Source organism: Monodon monoceros, unplaced genomic scaffold (genome assembly GCF_005190385.1).
Source record: "Monodon monoceros isolate NGI ecotype Baffin Bay Population unplaced genomic scaffold, NGI_Narwhal_1 Super_Scaffold_14, whole genome shotgun sequence".
NCBI lineage: Eukaryota > Metazoa > Chordata > Mammalia > Artiodactyla > Monodontidae > Monodon > Monodon monoceros.
In genome coordinates, this window is record NW_021703770.1 from 2,644,612 (window position 1) to 2,664,434 (window position 19,823).

Below are 19,823 nucleotides of genomic sequence, written 5' to 3' on the forward strand. Positions count from 1 at the left end.
TGAGATATCACTCCAGTGATTGTGTTATGTTATGGGGCCAATTGACATGAATAAAGGGAGGTTATCTGGGGGAGCCTCATCTAATCCCATGAGCTCCTGAAATCATGAGACTTTCTCTGGCTGGTGGCAAAAGAAGGTAGAAAAAGACACGAGAGGGCCGTGCTCCAGCTGGGCTGGACCAGGAAGAAGCAAAGAGCTACTTTGCGAGCTACTGATGGAGACCGCCAGCCTCCCAAAGGGATGCTGGGGGCCACCCTTGGTGCTGACAGGGAGCAAGAAAACAGGGATCTCTGTGCTACACGGCAAGGAAGGAACAAATGAGCTCGGCAGCTGACTCCTACCCAGAAACTTCAGGAGGAATTGTGGCCTGCAGCACCTGGATTGCAGCTTTGGGAAAGCCTGAGCAGACAATCCCATGATATTTCCACACAGAAATATGAATTGTGGCTGGCAGTGGCCTTAAAGTTATTGTGTATGTTTACCTGTGGCGTTAATTATCACCGTGATAAAATGGGTGGCAGAAATGAGAAGAAGTTAAGTCACAGGCGGACATTTTCTAACTCTTTGTCTAATGCATAGCCATATATTTTTGTGTGCATAATGATGCACATATTTTTTATTTCAGTTTAATACATCTCAGAAATGTGAACAATTTGTCATCCTGGCAGAGAAAGAGGCCAGAAGGGGAAGGAAGTGAGACAGAGCGCTTTCTGGAATTGTCTTTCCAGAGCCCTCTGCTCACTCCTCCAGCCTCGCGGCCTCTCTTTGCAGAGGTGGAGGAACAAAGCGAATCCTAGCATCCGCTTCTTGGAGGCAGGACATGACCTTGTGAAAACATGGATCCATTTTCGTGAACAGACCTGGTTTGGAGGAGGGGCTGGAAGGCGGTCCGCTGAGGTGGACCAGGCTCTGGCCTCTTCTCTGGTCTTTTGGGTGCTCAGGCGAGAAGGGAGAGCTGCAGGGGGAGGCCTCTGGTCTCCAGGGGCTTCTCCAACCCAAGGAGGTTTTTATCACAGTTTCACAGTGACAGCAGCAGAAGGGAAGGTGGGATATTGAGGGTTAGGGTGTGGCGGGGAGGACTTGAACCCTGTTCACTGTCGATGGTGAGGACAAATTCAGTGATGGCGAGGCCTGGGGCCTGGAGCAGGGGGAGACCGCTGGGCGGCAGGACAGCTGCAGGGCAGGGACCCAGAGACATTCCCAGTGGTGGAGGGGGCATTCTGTCCCCGTGGGCCAGACCTCCCTCACTAGGTCTCAAGGGTCGCCAGAGGGGAGAGGCTATTCCGGGGACCCCACCGGGCTGCCCCTCCAACGTGCAAAAGCTCGTTTTCACTGCGGGGCTTGGCACTTGCTGTTCTAGTGAGCCTAGCGTGCTCTCGCTCTCTGAGACTGAATGGTTTCCCAGCTCATCTCCCTGCCCCTGCCCATGGGCTCTATAATGCCCCCCACTGGCCATGCCCCTGCCCCCTAAGCACTTCAGAGACTCCCCATCATCCGGCTCGCGTCCACGCTCTTCTGCAGGCCTCCCCAGCGCCCGTCAGTCACCTGTGCGCTGCTCCCCTCTCCAGCCTGGCCCCGGCCGCAAGGGTCCTCAACTCCACGCTTGAGTCCTTCACTCCGCCTGGACGTCCCCCATGTCCCGTGAGCTCTGGGCACCCTGCTAGCCCTGGTCCCTCCTTCACACAGGGTGGGGCGGGGGACGCGCCCACCTCTAGTCTCAGCCTCCTCGTACTGAATCTAGAGTCTACCCCCCCACCCATTCATTCTCTGACTCGTCCCTCTTCTCTGTGTCCTTTGCACTTAGGATAACATCGTCTGTCAACGTGATGGTCTGCTTCCCCGTTTTCTGTCTGTCTCCCTGTGAGGATGGGCCTAGGCAACCCCTCCTGGGCTCACCCCGCTACCTGCGCCTGGGCACTCACTGGGCCCGTGATGCCCATGCGTTAAGTGACTGTGCCCCGCAGCCTTCTCATGCAGGTGCGATCACTCTCTTCCCCGCCTCCCCACCCTTCCTGTGACTCTGATACCAGGGCACCTGTCTCAGCGCGTTGCCATCCCACAGCAGGGCCTGGCCTCCCCAGCACGCCTCCTGTGTTCCATTTAGCTGGGACCTGACACTCTGCCTGGTACCAAGTGTGCCCCCAGCAACCATGCGTAGAATGAACTGTCGTGAGGTAGTGGGAAATTAGGAGAAGGGGAAGGAACGGGCCAATGGCAGAGGATTCCCTGGGTCACAGATGAGCCCCATACTGTCTGTTTATTAAATCCCTGCTGCCCAGCAGGCGGCCAAATAAAGACGCCCCAGAGTTTAGGAGCCTGATCGGGAGTGTAATGGGGTGAGAGAGGTCATACAAATTAAGCCATGTTCTCATCTAGTTCAAAATACCCATGCCTGGCCCATTTTTAGGAACAGAAGTCAGCAAGAAAAAGGAGAAGAGCCCCCAGGGCCAGCACCTGTTCCTTCTCTGCTTTTGGAGTCTGGGAAGCCCTTTAGGAAGGAAAGCGTTCTCATCAGACCCACCTGGGCCCCCATCCCTGCTCTGCCGAGGGGCCCTGGCAGGTAACAGTGACTCCCTCTGAACTTTCACAGTCCTCAGCTCAAAGTAAGGACATCAACCCACCCCTCCCCCAGGATGTCCTGAGAGCCAGTAAAGGGGGCCACCTGCAGGAAGAGACAGGTAGGTGCTGGGACAGGAGTGGGACTCCCTGTGCGGGACAAAAGCAAAGCCCCAAACCTCCGTCCCCTTGCCCCTCCAAACTTTCCGAACTTGCAGGCAGCTGCCCAGGGAGGGGCTATTTCAGACCCGGCTGTTAAGAGGGACCAAAATATCTGCTGAGGGCTATAACTGGACGGAGCGTCGTCGGCCCTGCCCTGGGCTTCCTCTTCACCGCCTGGAGCCCGACGCCGCTCCTGCTCCCCTGACCCCTCCCCAGGCCCCTGCCCCCGTCCCCCGCAGGCACGCAGCCTCGCTGCCTCCTCTTTCTTCCGGGAGGCCTCCCGCCCCTCCGGCCCCTCCCGCTCCGGGGGCCCAAGCGTCTCCTTCTCCGCTCCCCCCGCCCCTCGCCCCGCCCCTCCTCGCCCCGCCCATCGCCGGGCTCCGCCCTCCGCGCTCCCGGCTGGGGATCCCACCGCTCCGGCCCCTTCGCCCCTGGGGGGACCGAGCAGCTTTGTTCTTGCGCAGCAGCTGGGTTGGCTGCCGCTGCTGCTGCATTTCTCCCCAGAGAGGTGTCCCCCCTTTCCCTATTTTTCTGTTTCTCACACACTTCCTATTTTATTCTCTGAGTGCCAAGCCTTACCTTTTTACTGTATTTATTTAGTTATCGGTTTGAAAACTAGCTCTCTCTCCGGACCCCTGGCCTGCGGGGGCCCCCCCAGACCTATTACAAGTCTTATCTAGCGAGTCAGTTTGCTAGATTTGGGGGAAGGGTGGGTGGGGTCGCTGGCAGGTGACCCTCAGGAGGGGGCTGCCTGGGGCTGGCGTCTTCTCCAGACACTGCTTCCTGTGGATCCGCCTGGACTGGGACCCTAGCTGGCATCCCTCTGAGCTTCTTGCCCCACCAGGTAAGGCCGGCTTCTCTTCTCTGCTGGGGGCTGCAGGAGGTCACGGGGCTTCAGGCTTCCCCCCCATCTCCCCATGACCAGGAGGGGAGAGTCCTGGGGGCGTGCGCCCTGGGGACAGTGCCTTCTCCTAAGTAGGATCTGTTTCCTTCTGCAGCCAGAACACACGGAGCTCTTCAGGCAGTGACCCCGGTCCTGCGAGGTGGGTCTGTGCTTTGCCTGAGCTTTCTAGTAGCAAGGAGCAAAGTCGGTGAGAAGGCACCTGTTTGATCATAGTTGAGCAGCCCCAGGAGGCGGGAGCACAGGGCTGAGGGCCGCGTGTCAGATGCCCGGCTTGTTTCCGATTGCTGCTTTTAGAGCTGTTGAGATACCCCAGCTTCTTTCGACTTTCCAGTAAGAAATTTGGAGTAAGAGCCAGAAAGATCGAAAAAAACAAAAAACAGGACAAACAAAAAAAAATCACAAAGGAAGTGAAGTGGGGGAAGAATAGCTTCCCTCTGGTTTTGTATTTATTGTCCAGGAACTTTGCATGTTGGTCTAAATTTAAATCTCTTTCCTATCTGAGCAGTGTGTTTCGCCTCTCCCAACTTCCTCTGGCCCAGGAAGGTGTTTTTGTTCTTTTTCTGCAAATCCATCCTCTGTAACAGACCTGAGTTTCTTGTACCAGGTTATAGAGTGTAACTGGAATTAGTCACGTTATTGGAAAACGTGCCCTTCCCTCTCCCCACTCAAGTCCAGACTCAGAGATGACAGACAGGGGACACGCTTATCAGGCATGTCCTGAAGGAGGCAGCCCAACCGGCCTTGTCCTGACGCTCCAAGCCCCGTCTCCCTCCCCAGAACTTCATTACTTGTCATCTTCCAGAACCCTGTATGGCTCTCCTATCTCTGCACAGGTCATTCAGGCCCCAGTCTGTCTGTGTCTCATTGAGGATGTACACCTGGCAAAATCCTAGGAGGCCAGACTTGAGCTGGGAGAGCCCCCTGGTGATGGGCTGCATCTTCAGGCCCTTTCTCGTTTAGTTCATGTGTTGTTCCGGGAAAGTTCTAAGCTCCAGGGCTTGTGCGTTGCTAGAGGCAGGCCAAGTGAGGTGTGCTGGCCAGCTGGCGTAGATGCAGGTGAAGGGCAGGAGCCTTGCTGCTCGTCTGGCCTTCTGCTCCTAACTCAGTCGCTTTCTCTGGCTGCCCTGAGCTGGGGGCACTGCACCCAGTGAGCTCCAGTTTCCTCACCTGCCAAGTGGAGATGATGAAATGACGCAGGAAGAGCTCTGTGAGTGCCTGGGACCTCGCTGGCATGCGGTGCATCTTAACTTTGCTTCTGCTTCACAGATCTGGGGAGGGGATGGCATCAGTCGTTGTGGGGAGGAAACACCCGCCCCCCCCCATCCTAGATCTCCTTGTCACGCTGCTACGCAGGGGCCAGCTGCGTGACTTTGGGAAATTGTCACCAAATTGTGTTTGTTGGGCCTCCCAGGACTGGCAAGAGGCTGGAAGAGATGAGGGTTTCCTTTCCTGGGGATCCAGGAGTGCCTCCGGGGGATCCATGGGGCCTTTCAAATGGGAAAAGAAATTTGTTTGTAACTGTCTTTTTATGGGGCTTCTTCAAAGTTTCATCAGATTCTCAAAAGTTTTTTTCATATTAACAAAACGGTTAAGGGAGTGGCCCACAGGCTGGTCCAGCCCACAGACAGTTGTAATGCTTCTCAGGTTATTTTACATTTGTTTTAATTACTTGCCAATATAACACGTTCAGGAGATGTCATGTACGCATCTTAATCTCTGGCTTCTCTTGAAAAATGGGAAGATGTGTCCCCGGGAGGCCTTCTGAGGAGCCGCCCACTTCAGCCAGGCACGTGCCCTCTGGTCATGCACGGTTGTCTGTGTGACCTGCAGGGGGTTTGCTGGCTCTGGACTGGATGATTCAGGTTATCTCTCTCGGTCTGATTCCATTCTAAGAGGGTTACAGATAAGTGGAGGCACTTTCAGAGGAGAGAAAGCAGGATGTCCTGGGAACAGACGCGTGGCTCACAAGGAAAGGTCAGTGTGACTGTAAGAAAGATGCTCTGGTGTGGAGAAAAGAAAATGTGTGGCCACGGGAACCTGGAGGGATGCAGTGGAGAAGAGGTGACTGATCTGTTCTCTTGGTCCCCAGAGGGTGGAAGGAGGACCAGTGGGCGAAGTTTCATTGGACACTGGATTCCAGTCCAGTAGGAAGATTGGGGCAGATCCACCCCCCCTGGATCTGCTCACTGGGGGGTTGGCCCCAAGCGCCGGAGGGATTTAAACTGAGGTTGGATGGCCATTTCGCAGTGCTGGTGAGGGGCTAATCTGAACTTTGATGGTCAGGTGAACATTTAGGGTCTTTTCCCAGCTTGAGATTGTCCCCTTCCGAAGTGCTTCCTTTCCGGCCCTAGAATTCTGCTGGTTCCCTCCTGCCCCCTTCGCTTCTACTGATAGAGGCCAACACAGGCTGTGTGGTCACTTGGGTCAGGACTGGGAACTCTGTGTGGATCATTCATATCTCGGTTTTGTGAACAAGGAAACGGAAGGAGAGAGTTTGAATGACTTACCTGAGGGCAGGTAGAGAGAATACAAGAGTCAGGATTCAAAGCTACGTCTGGGAAATCGAAGCCCTCCTCACATCGACAGGAGGAGCCATCATTACTAATGCAGGCCAGCCGGGGAGAACCAGAATGAGAAAGGCCCATGGGGATATTTTTAGGGTGGGAATTGTCCCTGAGGCTATTTAGCCAAACCTCCTACTCAAGAATTGAAGACATGGCAGGTTGCCTGACAAAAATAACTTTAATTTTTAATAATTTTTATTAAATAAAATTAAAATAAGAAGAATATTTTCGTGAATAAAAAGAAAATAACCAAAAAAAATCAAGGAAGAGGGATATGGCAAGATGGGAAAAGTATAATTCCCCCATTTTACAGATGAGGGAACAGAGTCCAGGAGCATGTGAGTGACTCGCCTGCTTTGTAGTTAGAGACAGAGGTGGGTCTCAAACACAGGTCTACCGAGAGGCACCTGGGCATAGAGAGGTTGGCCCTTTGGTCTTCCCACCCAGGACTCGGCATTGTGGGTGCATGCATGCATGCCTCTGTGTGTGTGTGTGTGTGTGTGTGTGTGTGTGTGTGTGTGTGTGTGTGTTGGAGCTGGGGCTGGTGTCTGAGAAGACCGGACCGAGGCCAGGCGGCCACACTGACCTCTCCGCCTTTTGCTTTGCAATGAGTAAATGACCACCTGAATGCAGAGTTGAATGAATGGATCTTGTGACATGTACCACTCCTCATCTTTATTATTTAGCAAAATCGGTCACTTTCTCTGTGGTTTTAGTAAGCACCATTTTTTATTGCTTCTTAGAATCCCTTCAAGTGGATGAGCCATGACATGCTCACCGTTCTCGCTGGCCGCTGCAGCTAGCATCTTTCTGCACGTGACTTTGGCCCCTTTTCGATGTGGTCTGGCAGACTATTCCCAAGGAATAGGGTTTCTGGGACAAAGGTCATGGCCATTTTAATGGCTCTCAGGAGGCTTGGGACTGAGTATTCATGAGAGGCCGAAAGCCGAGTAACATCGTGGCCCAGACAAAGGGAAGTCTTGGCCGAGACCCAGGGAATGCACGGAGCCACCAGCCCGCCGTGGTCGTGGACATTGTCAGAACCCTCGAGGGGCAAACCCCATCTGATGGTTAAGTTCCCTGCTGCTGCCCACTTGCCTTTTCTTGTACCCTCCCAGTTACTGGATGCTCACTACTTCTAGCTAATTCTGTCTACGTTCTGGTAGAGATGAGAATATCATTTTCATTTTTTAAAGTTTGGTTCATAATACAATTTTGAGAAAAAAAAATAGTTTACACCGTCCTTTGGTTGGAACTCTCTCGAAGGAGAAACCTTTCCTTTAACTGCATCCTGGCAGATCTGAGCCAGTTGGAGCTGGCCTTGACTACCCGGCAGCCCAGTGGCTGGGGGATTCCCTTTATAGGCGCTTGCATCTGAAGGCTATAAGATGACGCTCACGGCCACCTTGCCCAATCTCCTTATCCAGTGACTGAATCATGTCTCCCAGCATTTGCCCACCTACTTCTGTCCAAGGACAGAGGAATCACCACCTCCCAAGGGAGTCCGGTACATCATTAGATACCTCGTTAAGACGAAAGCTCTCTCACTGCCACCTCTGTCTGCCAGCCCTTAATTCATGTTTTTGGAGGTGCTTAGAATAATTGAAATCGCCTTTCCCATGACATTTTTTGACATCTGAAGAAACAAAAATAATGTGACCCTGAGCCTGAGATTGGATGCCAGAGGGTGTCAGGCTGTATACTGTGCATTCTGACATCACTTACTCCTGTGAATTGGCTATGCTGCTACCCCTTGTACAGATAGATAGACTGAGGCTTATGGACATTCAGTCCCACAATTAGTAAGCAGCAGAACTGGGATTCAAACCCATGTCTTAGTGCAAAACTCATACCCTGAACCAAAATTCCACATGGCCTTAGTGTATAAGGTAAAGGTATAGAATTTATCCAAAGAGGCAAATACACCATTTAGACAATCTTTGTTCTTTTTTAAAAATATTTCTCATTAGAATGTTTTAAATTATAAAAGTAATGAAAGCGTATTTTTACAAGGGCAACAATGTTGGCAACAGCCCTGTGTTCTCATCCCCCCAGCTTACCCAATAGTAACATTCTGGCAAATGCCCTTTCAGAATTTTATATCCAAACGTACGCATCAATCAAAATCCAGCATTTGAACAATTGGGGGACAATAACAATGAATACTAAAACATGTTTACCTAGTGCAGTGTCTGGCTCATAGGATGTACTCTGTTTATAATTGAAAGGTTGAATTCGGGTATGTTTTGCCTGGTCTAACGCTTGCTGTGAGGCCACTGGGCAGTGGTGCCATGGTCCCCATTCGCCTTTAGCAAAGCTGATGGGAGGGATGGGACCCTGGATGGGATGTTTCCAGGCCTCTGAAGAAACACCTAATGGCATCCCAGCTTTTTCCCTTGCTCCTGAGTTGCTGTGGGCAAGTCAGCCTGGGCTCTCCTTGCGTCTTGGATTGCCTGGTGTGCTTCGCCCCCAGCACCCCGTGCTGTGACAGCTCCACATCATCGACTGCTATAACCCACCGTGGGCTGGTCTGTTTCTGCCACTAGGCAATGAGTTCCTGCAGTTCATGGGTTTTATGTTTCTTATCTCTGAACTACCAGTGTCTGTACGATGCTGGACACAGTAGGAACTCAAGAAATCTTTGTGGAAGGAAGTAATTTCAAAATGGTGATAGTCAAGTGCGTGGCACGTAGTATTGGATTAACGAAATTACAACTTGGTTTAAATCACAATAAAACAATGAAGTATCAAAATTGGAAAAGCGGTACTGGTATTTACGAGGTCTGGTACAGCATTCCACATCCAGACACGCGTGATGGATGCTTCTCCTTCCCCACTCAGGGGGCTTCTGAGTGATGACCAGGCAGCTCTGGACCTTGAGCATTGTTGGGGGCCCCACTGAGCTCAGGGGGCCTGGATTCACGGACGGGGCCGTGTTGGTGTGTATAAGTCTGGCTCGGGTCTGAATTTGGCCCTTCTTTGGCTAGCTGTGTGGTTCAGTGCCTTTTAGAGCATCTCTGTGCTCGAGTCCAGGAATCACCAGAGAAAACATGATACGGGTCAGTTCAGGGCCTGGGAACCTCTGGTCAGTGAGTTGATCTGACATCCTTAATGCCTGGTAGGTCAGTTTTCTAGGACCTTTCAAAGGTCGTACAGGCCCCAGGATTCCCTGTCAGCCACACCAGCCTGTTCCCGCGCTGGAAAAGAAAGTACCTCGATCCACCTGATCGCCCTATCCCTCAAATGATGCTCTGGCTGTACACAGATACCTATAATCCCTTGTCTCTTTGGTTGGTCAGTTCCCCCAGGGGTGTGTCCGGTCATCCATTTAACACGCTCTGAATGCCTGCCGCGGGTCAGGTGTGTGATTAGGGAATCAAGGGGCAGACACCCCGCAGCCCAGAGGCCAAGCTGCTCACGGTGTTCAGGTGAGGGTTCAGGTGCTCTGTGCTGTGGAGGACTCCCCAGCCAACCGCTCGCCGTGCAGCAACACTTACTGGAATGCAGACATTGGCCCTGCGTGCTTACACACTCCCCCAGGTAACTTTTGCAACAATCCTACAGGTAGTTAGTAATCACTTTATGTATGATTCATACAGCCCCCAGCGTAGACCTGGGTGGGAGCGGGGAGGGTGCCGTGCCTGCGCGTGAGTGAGCATCTGTGTAGGTGAGTGGGTGGGTGCTGAGTCAGGGAGGGAGGGCGTGGGTGCGCGGCTGCCTGGAGGGGCAGGCAAGGGAGCGGATTCACGAAGCAGTGAGTGAGACAGCAAGTCCCCGGCTGGATAAAGGCATGAGGGCGTTAGCAAGTGTTGATCAGCTGTGTCTGGGTGGTTCTTCAGGTGAAAAGGAAAGAGGATGGGGTTGCAGTGATTCTTTCCTCAGACAGAACCTTTCAAGAGGCTTTTCTTCTGTTCCTCCTGTGGAATTCTCCTACCAATAAATGCTCAGATGGGGTTTAGATAACCCGACTTTAGACACAGCAAACCACAGAGGTCCCTCCCACAGGGGCCCCCCTTGATGGGAGAAATTCCCGGAAGGCAGGGAGCCGGAGCCCCGGGTCGAGGTGGCTCATGAATCTCTCTTGTCCCACTGTGCTGGACACATTTGTGAATCAACTCCTGGGAAGAAAACTCATCCTGCAGGGCCTCCGTTCCTGGTCCCTCCCCACGCATCCCTGACCTCCCCGCCTGCTACTGCCTGCAGAGTGTCGGGGTCCTGGTAGGATCTGAGGAGATTTCTTAGAAGAAAAGAAACCCTTCGTGACTAGGCAGAGACAGTAACTCCTGTGCTCATAATCCACATGCTTCCTCTGTTCTCAGGAAGTAGAAGTTTCAAGATTATTTTTTTTAATGTTTTTTTAGAAAAAATAAAAGAGAACGCCCTTTTATTCTCTAAGTTAAATACAGAGTTAAGTTAGTTGAGACACTCACCTATTGTTATGCTGATACGAGGAGCGCCTGCTCTGTGCCTATCACTGTTCCAGGTGCTGAGGAAGAGAGACCAGAGATATAGCCCCTAAGTCTGAGGAGCTCCGTGGAGAAGACAGACGGATAAGTAGGTCGGTTTTAATATCACTTGTGCGGTGGGAAAAACCGGGGGTCTGTGGGAGCCTGAAGAAGATAGTGGGGAATCAGAGAAGCCTTCACAGGGGAGAAGGCACATACGCTGGGTTTTGAAGGATGAGTAGGAGTCTGCCTGGCAAGGAAAAGACGTCATCTCAGATGTAACAACAGAGGCAATGGCTAGGATTTAAGAAAAGAAAATGCTGGGGTGTTGCAGAAAGAGAGGGAAGTCGCTGAGTTTGGAGAATTAGGTCCATGAGGAGTAGGTGGAGACCATGAACGTGGAAAAGGAGATTGGTACCAGACTGAAAAAGGCCTGAGGAGAAGGCTTTCAGCTGGGAAATGATGTGAACAGACCTGTCTCCTCTGATGACATCTGTGCCCAGGGTGAGCAAGGTCCTTTGCAAACTCACAGAGTATAACACACGGGGTTGACAATCTGGTACAGATGTCAGAGTCTTACCCTCAAAAGGGAAAGTGTCTTCAGGGGCTCTGGGAGGTGCGTGCCCTCAGGGCTGAGCGGGGAGCTTGGGTTTGAGACTACAGGGTCTCTTAAGGTAGGGGGTCCAAATGGTCCAGTCGCCGAGGGGGTTGCCTGTGTGAAACTGCTCTGATCTGAAGACGGTTAACATCTCTCAAGCTCCTTCCTGCTCCAACAGTGTAGAATTCTGAGGTACACTTAGCACCTTGCAAAGTTGCCAGCACCTGGTTACTGGGGACCCCGAGACCTAAATGAAGGCATGAGAGGGGCCGAGAGGGGATTCAGGCATGGGGTGATGGGGGGACCTCTCTCAGATAGAGAGGCCTCTGAACTGGGTTATGTGGTGGTCCAGAAAGTACTGTCAGTATGAAATAAATGCCGAAAAGGATTCTCTGGTAGCAATAACTTCCTTTAATTGAGTGCTTGTACCTTTTTAAAGTTTTAAATCTTTTTATGGCTGCCATTGACTAGGCAACCAGCCTCTGTGGTAGGGACCCTAATCCTTGCAACCCGCTGGTGAGGCTGGGTGAATCCACTTGTTACAGACGAGGCGCTGAGGCTCAGAGACAGTAGCTGAGATCACACGGTGCTGAAGACAGGAACCGAACTACTGCCCATCTGGCCCACGGCGCTCCGCCTACTGTCCTGTCTCAAATCTCACGGGGGAGGCGCTGCTTATGGCTCTGATTACCCTCCCCCAGAAAAAGGGGAGCCTTTCTGGGTCGGCACCTCCCAAGTCAGTGTGGGTGCTCTGGCACTATTTATACGCATTGCTTCATCGGACCAGACGCTACTCAAAATATGTTAAACAGAAATATCTTTCTGTGTCCTCAGGACCCTGTAATCTGAGACCGTCTCTTGTGAAATGAACTGAGACAGTCTATTTGGGGTCGGGGAGAGGGGAGAAAAGAAAGAAGAACAAAATCAGGAAGAATTCAATACTGAAAATGAAAGAAATATGAATGGGGTTATGACAGCTGTCAGACGTCTGCGTAGACTCAGAACAATGCAGGGCAATGAGCGTTTTCTGGTGCTGGTGGTGGGGCTGTCTAAAGGGAGGGGGCCCCCCTGTCTGTGCCACTGCCCCCTTGGCCCAGGAAGGGTGCAGGGGTGGGGTATCTGGATGGATTTTGGAAGTCAGCCCTTGGAAAGGGAGGGTGGGCAGGGTGATCCTGGGAAAGCCAGTCTAAGCTGAGTTGTCAATCAAAGAAGAAAGGAGAGGAAGAGGAGACAAGATATAGAACAAGGAAGGAGAGTAAGGAACCAGGGGCCACGTGGGAGAGGCTGGGTGAGCTCCAGAGATGGGGCTGTATCGGCTGGGCCTTGTAAAGTACAAGGCCTGCCTGTGGTTTGCACATGAAAGTATCCCAGCTCAGATTGGCTTAGGTTTAGAAAATGGGGCTGGGGAAATATTTATCCCCAACACAAAAGCTCTGGGTGCTTTCTGGACTTTGGGCAACACTGAGCTAAAGTGCTCGAGTGACAAAGCTTGTCTCGTTCCCCTCAGTGGGTGGCCTTCTTCTCCATCAGGATCCTCCCATGTCATGACAAACGGCCTTCCACATCTCCAAACTTAGCAGCTCCCCAGAAACGCACCTGTCTTCCCCAAAACTCCAGCAGAGTTCCCAGGGATGGCCCTAATTGGCCCAGCTTGGATTATATGCTTGTCCCTTGTCAAATTCCAGTATCTAGTAGGGATGTAGAGTCCAAGTTGGCCTGGTCTGGTCTCCTACCACCCACCACCCCACTCGCCGGGCCATGGGGTCCCCTCACATGAACCACATTGGCCAAGGGTAGGAGAGACCTTCTCACCAAAACAAGATACGGATTCTTCTGCCTGGAGAAGGGAGTCTTGGAAGGCGTAGGCAACAGTGGGACCAGGCAGGAGACTCTCACTGGTGTGCGGGGACTCAGAGGGGACCACACGGACAGGGTCTCCATTTCTGGGATCCACACGGGCCCAAGTTATACGGCCCTTCGCTCCCAACTCCATGTAAAGCTCATTAGTCTCCACCTTTGTGGAACTCACATATGATTCAAAAATGAGGAGTGTTTTGCTACGTGTTACTTGAAGCACAGAACTCAGACCACTGACATTCAAGGGCCCACAGTCTGTCCTGGACTCCTGTTTCCGCTTACACCCTGCTTCCCTTTAGGAGGCAGCCAGCAGCCCCAGGAGGTGGGTGGCCCAGAAAGTGAATCCAGCCTCTGCCGTTTTATTTATTTGGATTTTTTTTTTTTAACTTGAAGTATAGTTGACTTACAGTCTTGTGTTAGTTTCAGGTGTACAGCAGAGCGATTCAGTTATGTATATAACTTGTTGATTATCTATGTTATATGTGGTAGGATGTGTATATGTTGATACCAACCTCCCAATCTATCCCTCCCCCCGACCCTTCCTCTTTGGTAACCGTAAGTTTGTTTTCTAAGTCTGTGAGTCTGTTTCTGTTTTGTAAATAGGTTCATTTGTATCATGTTTTTAGATTCCACATATAAACGGTATCATATGGTATTTGTCTTTCTCCGTCCTGCTTACTTCACTTAGCGTGATCATCTCTAGGTCCATCCATGTTGCTGCAAATCAGCCTCCGCCACTTTGTAACTGTGTGGCCTTGAGCGATGCCCTGGCCTCGGGTTTCCAGTCCGTGAAAGGGAGCAGTAACTCTGAGCACATCAGGCCACCGTGGGGATTCCTTGTGGCTGAGAAGATAAATATCCTGACTGTGCACCTGCTGTGTGGTTGATGTTTGGTGAATCTTAACTGGATTCATGCACACATCCGTTCTGACTGGGAGGGCCACCAGCCTTGAGTGGATTAGCGGTAGGACACATGTTTCTTATTCCCCCGTCAGGCCTGACGGTCGCACGCAGGGGGTGATTAATAGCAATAATGCTCAGGTAAGCACCTGCACACCTGACGCTCAGCAGCTCGGGAGTGTGGAACGGTTTCATGTTTCCCCATCCGTGCTTCCAGGCCTGTTAGGTCAACACCCCTTTTCTTGTCCCTTAGCCAATCTTGACCAAATCACATAACTTTTTGTTCACTTTCAGGTGCTGCAAGGGCTAGTCCAGTCTGTTCCAGTCTCGGAGTTTCATCCTGTATTCACATTAAAGCTCTCTGCCCTCCCATCACTGCCGATGTTAACCATCGTCCTGAGGGACCTGGGTGGCGGAGGGGGCAGTGGGCTCTTTCGCTTCTTCTTCCTCTGTCTCTGGAGGGTCGGGGTGAAGATGAAGGGGGAGCTTGGGGGGCAGCAGACCCTACTTCAGTGGCTGCAGGGGAGCCCTCTCCTGGCTGTCCTTGCCACCCACGCTTCACTGTGTTGCGGGTACCCAAGTGGTGGTTCTCTAACGGAGCCTCCTCGGCTTGGAGCCCCCCACCCTGGGAGATCTCTCCCCTGCCCCTTCCGCTTCTGCCCCAGCAGGCAGTGCCCTCTGTGGCTGCGTACCCGCTGGAGTCTCCTTGTTGTGCAAACAGCTCTCTTGGTCGGGTGCCAGCCCAATAACCCAAACCCAGCTTCCTTTTGTGATGTTCCTTTGACTCATGGGAAACTCCCTCATCCTCGCCGCATGGCATCCTGGGAGTGCGGGCTGCCCCTCCCCTGCCCCGGCACTGGCAGCGCTCCCATTGTCTTCTCCCCTGTTCACAGAGGGCCAAGCACACAGGCAAGCAGGTGACAGAGGTGAGGCCGGAGAGGTGGGTACAAGCCGGTGCCTGAAGGTCTGTGACGAGGACTCGGAGCCCTGTCGCGGGCAGTGAGGGGCCACTGCATCCATGAGTCTAAAGGTCACATTTGTGTGTCGGGAGCCTCGTTTGGTTCTTACGAGGACGTGCAAATGCTGAGGTCAGGGGCCAGCCTGAGGCCTGGAGACACTCCCAAGGCTGTTGGTTGCAGAAATCCGAGACTTGATAGAGGCCTTGTCCTCCTTACCCCACCCGTCCTTCTGAGTGGCCGGCTCCATCTCGTTAGTCAGATCCCAGTTCAGATGTCCCCAACTCAGCAGAGACTTTCCTTTTACAACGTGTAGAAACTGTCCTGCCCACCACGTCCCCTTCTATCCCATAACCCTGTTGTGTTCAAATCAATTATTACTCTCGGAAACCATATGGGTATTTGTTCGTTTCTTGGTTTAGTTTCTCTCTTCCCTCCCTAGAAAGTCAGCTCCAAGGAGGCAGAGATGTTGCCACACCCAGTGATTAAAACAACGCCTGTTGTCTAGTCTGGGACTCGATGGATAAATGCTTGTCGGATTAGTTAATCAGGCTGTGGAGAAGGGTGAAGGAGCGGGCAATGGCTTCAGCAGGACGATGCACCTTTCAAGTCCTTTTGGGGGCCAGTTTAAGAAATCTCCTTTGTTTCAAGAGGAGATAGGGCTTGGGTTTCATTCACAGTTTTTAGCAACTGGCAGAGAAACACGACTGGCATCTGGCCTCTTCTAAGGGAAAAAAAGAACTGATAGGAAATATTTTTGAATTCCATAGCATGCAGAAGGAGGTTAGGAAAACACATTTCTCACTCTATTTCCATCTCCTTCAATCAAGTTAATCCTGCGTCTTGGCAGCGTGGGGCTTAAGTTGATTCCATTTAAATCTGTGACGTCTGAATGGAGAGGACGTGAGGACTGGATGGATGCTCTTGCTGCTTATCAGGACCAAAGGCTCCTAAAGGCCCGAGCTCTTTTCTTCCCTCCTCTTCTGTGAGACACCCGAACAAGTTCTTCCATTCTATAGAGGACAGAGACCAGTCCTCTGCGGTTAAGTTAAAAGGACACAGGATTTAGGACGATAGTGGCCTAGGACTAAATTGCAGTTCTGTAACTTCCTGGATGTATGATTTGGGACATGTTTCTTAACCTTCCTGAACTTGAGATTCCCCAGTTGTAATAACCATTTTGTCAGCTTGCTATGAAGAGAGAAAACAGTTCAAATGAAACCACAGCATGGCTCTGGCTACCGTTCATGTCATTTGTGCCTTTGTATGTTCACCATATCTGTTACCACACAGCCTCCTGGATCCGCTGCCATTCTGTGGGGTTGGACATGTATTTTCACTGCCCTAAAAATCCTCTGTGCTCTTCTGGTTCATCCCTCCCTCCCCTCACACTCCTGGAAACCATGGATCTTTCTCTTGCCTCCATAGTTTTGCCTTTTCCAGAATGTCATATAGTTGGAACCATACTGTATGTAGCCTTTTCAGATTGGCTTCTTTCACTTAATCACATGCATTGAAGGCTCCTCCATGTCTTTTCATGGCTTGATAGCTCATTTCTTTTTAGCGCTGAATAACATTCCATTGTATGGAATACATACATACATACAATGGAATGTGTATTCCATTCCACAGTTTATTGATTCACCTCCTGAAGAATATCTTGGTTGCTTCTAAGTTTTGGCAATTATGCATAAAGGCACTATAAACATCCACGTGCAGGATTTTTGTGTGGACATAAGTTTTCAACTCCTTTAGATAAATACCAAGGAGCGTGATTGCTGGGTCATATGGTAAGAATATGTTTAGTTTTGTAAGAAAGCAGCAAGCTGTCTTCCGAAGTGGCTGCACCTTGTTGCGTTCTCACCAGCAGTGAATGAGGGTTCCTGTTGCTCCACAGCCTCGCCTGCATTTGGTGGTGTCAGTGCTCTGGACTTGGGCCATTCTAATAGGGGTGTCGTGCTCTCTCGCTGCTGTTTTAATTTGCATTTCCCTGATGACAGGTGATGTGGAGCATCTTTTCATGTGCTTATTTTCCATCTGTGTATCTTCCGTGGTGAGATGTCTGTTGAGATGATAGGCCCATTTTAAAAATCAGGTGGTTTGTTTTCTTATTGTTGAGTTTTAAGAGTTTATGGTGTATTTTGGATAACACCAGTTCTTTATCAGATGTATCTATTGCAAATGTTTTCTCCTGCTCTATGGCTTATCTTTTTAATCTCTTGAAGGTTTTGTTTGTTCATTTTTAGCTAAAAGTATACCTCAGAGTATTCTCCACCGTAAAAGTCACAGGAAAACATTGGATCAGGGGAAGAAACCAAAGGTACAGAAGTACTATAGCATGTGCACTTGTATGGCTAAGTGGTAGTAATTGAAAGTGAGGCTGACCCCAATATGGGAAGGGGGACGCTTGACCTCTCTCCCTGCCCCGACGCTGGCTGCACACTGCTTCCCCTCAGGGCTCTGTCCTCCACTCCCTCTTCACTTTTCCAGGGGGATCTCCAGCCCCAATTTCTCTTCCGAGCTCTAGACTCAGATGTCTGTCTGTCTTTGACTTCTCCACCTGGCTCTCTTCCAGGTGTCTCAGAGTCACTCACTGTGACCTGCCCGAGCTTACCATCCCCACTCCACTCAGTGACTGGCTCCCAGATGCTCAAACTGGCAATCTGGGCTTTCTTCCAGACTCTCTCCTCCCTCTGTCCCTCCACTTCCTGCCGGTCACCTGGTGTCTTGGAGTCTGCAGCTGGACCACTTGACCTGCTACTGTCTTAGGAAAGGTTGTCAGCATCTCTTTTTGGACGTTGCATGAACCTCCTCATTGGTCCCTCTACCCCATCCATCCTTCTTAGCAGGGTTTTCTAAATCACATCAGTATAGGCCACTCCCATGCATGAGGACATCCACTGGTCCCAGGGGCAGAATCTGACCCCTTTTCCTGGGTCACTGTACAAGTCTCTCAACTGCCTTTATTGACATGAATTCATGCCTTCTGCTCAAGCCTGAATTTTCACCATTCCTTTCACCTCCTTCTCTAAATAATTTATTTTTTGCTCATCCCACAGTGATACTGGAAGGGAGGCAGGCTGCTCCTGGTGAAAGCAACTCTTGTCCCCCAGCCTCCTCTCCACCCATCTTTCCCAGCTCGGATCAGGCGTTCCCTCCTCCAGGAAGCCTTCCCTGACTGTCAGGCCTGAGTCAAGTCCTTCCCTCTATCAGAACACTGACCACATAGAAATGTAAGCATCTACTTGCTTGTCTGTCTCCACCATTAGGTCTCAAGGTCCTTGGAGAAAGTGTCCTAGTCCATGTGCCTGGCACTTAGTAAGTACTTGACATGCATTCAGGGCATGATTGAATTAGGGAATAAAATAGTGAAGGCCGTGGTACCCCTATGCAGTCAACATCAGCTGAGTTCTCTGAGTAGCTCAAACTGACAATTCTCCCCTTGATGTTGATAATGGCAATAATGGTCAACATTTTACTTTATAAAGGATTATCACCCCCATTGCCTCACGTAATCTCTCCCACAGATCTATGAAGTAGGGACTGTTGTTCCCATTTTATAGGTGAGGAAACAAAGGATTGGAAAATCACAAAAATAGTGTGCCTTAAGACCCGCTGTGATCAAAGCTTCTTTACGTGTAGTGATGCGTTTAATCCTCCCCATAGCCAGTGCCACAGATCTTATCCCCACTCGCACATGAGAGGGCTGAGGTCCAGAGAGGTTAAGTGACTTCCCCTGGTTTACACAGCGAGTCACGGGCAGAACCGGACTTTGAACACAGGGGTTCTGATATAGAAGCTTCATCGTTGTGCCAGCCACCCGGGAGCAGTCAGTGTCTGTGCAGGACCTGTGTACAGAAGGTGCTCGGTCTGTTTGGTGACTGAAGAGGGCTTGTTCCAGGTCACACGGGGCAGGGGTTTGAATCCAGGAGGCGGGCTCTGCAGCACTTCCCAGGCAGCTGGGCTCTAGAGCTTCCACAGAGACAGAAGCTACCCAGCTCCCTCTGCCCCTCTTGACCAGCAAGCTTGCCTCACAGACAGCACAGCAGAGGCTCAGAAGGACCCAGCTCAGTGGCCTGGACACAGCACCCCAGGCTTTTATGTCGCCACCAGATTCCTGCCCACAGCATCGCCTGTCGCCTCAGCAACACATCAGTGGTGCCTCATTCCACGCAGTCCCCACCCCCCAGTGGGCAGCGGCCAGACCCTCTGAAGCAGACAGAGCTCGCACTCTGCCCGGGCTGCCCTCGCAATGTGCCAGATCTCATTTCCTCCCTCTAGATTGCTTTCTGTTCAGTGTCTTTTCTCCCCTACCTCTGAGTCCCTGAATAGGGAAGGCAGGTTACTATGGTGATGGGCCGGCTTGTGGAAGGAACTCAGCTCAGTAAATTAATTGCTGGACTTTTGGAGACTAATGGCAGAGCCCTGCCTCCAGGGACAGGGTGTGGCCTGCTTCGTGCCAGCTTGGCAGCCAGACCCTGGAAAGAGCTGGTGAGAGGGAAACGGAATCATGGTACCCATGCTCGTTGGGACTGCAGCCTAAGGTGGTTTGGAGTGGGCGGGGAAGCTGACTGACACGGATCTCACACTTGCCGCGCACCTGCTCTGGGCCAGCATCTGAGCTGCATGCTTTGTAGAAATTATTTCGTGTAACCCTCACGGCATCCCCTATGGAGTAGTGGTCCTTCCCGTCTTATGGGGATGGGATGCTCATTTCTGGGGCTAACGAACAGAATTCCATACCAGGCCTGCCTCCTCTGTGGGCATTTTGTTATGAACACTGCAGTTATTCTCTTCTCTACACTATCTTCCAGAAGGTAGAAAAACAGGGAACATGTCCTGTCTCATTCTGTGACGCCAGCATTACCCTAATCCCAAATC

General features: G+C 51.4%; 1 protein-coding gene across 7 annotated transcripts in view; it reads left to right on the forward strand.

Moving 5' to 3' along the window:
• Nucleotides 1-3,502: 3,502 nt before the first annotated feature.
• The window catches only part of COL22A1 (collagen type XXII alpha 1 chain), a 254,177-nt gene continuing 237,856 nt past the window's right edge, over nt 3,503-19,823 (forward strand). For all 7 annotated transcript variants that reach the window (XR_003793573.1, XR_003793575.1, XM_029222987.1 and 4 more), the window contains exon 1: nt 3,503-3,562. The gene's annotated coding sequence lies outside the window, so the exon portion shown is untranslated. The remainder of the gene's footprint in view (nt 3,563-19,823) is intronic.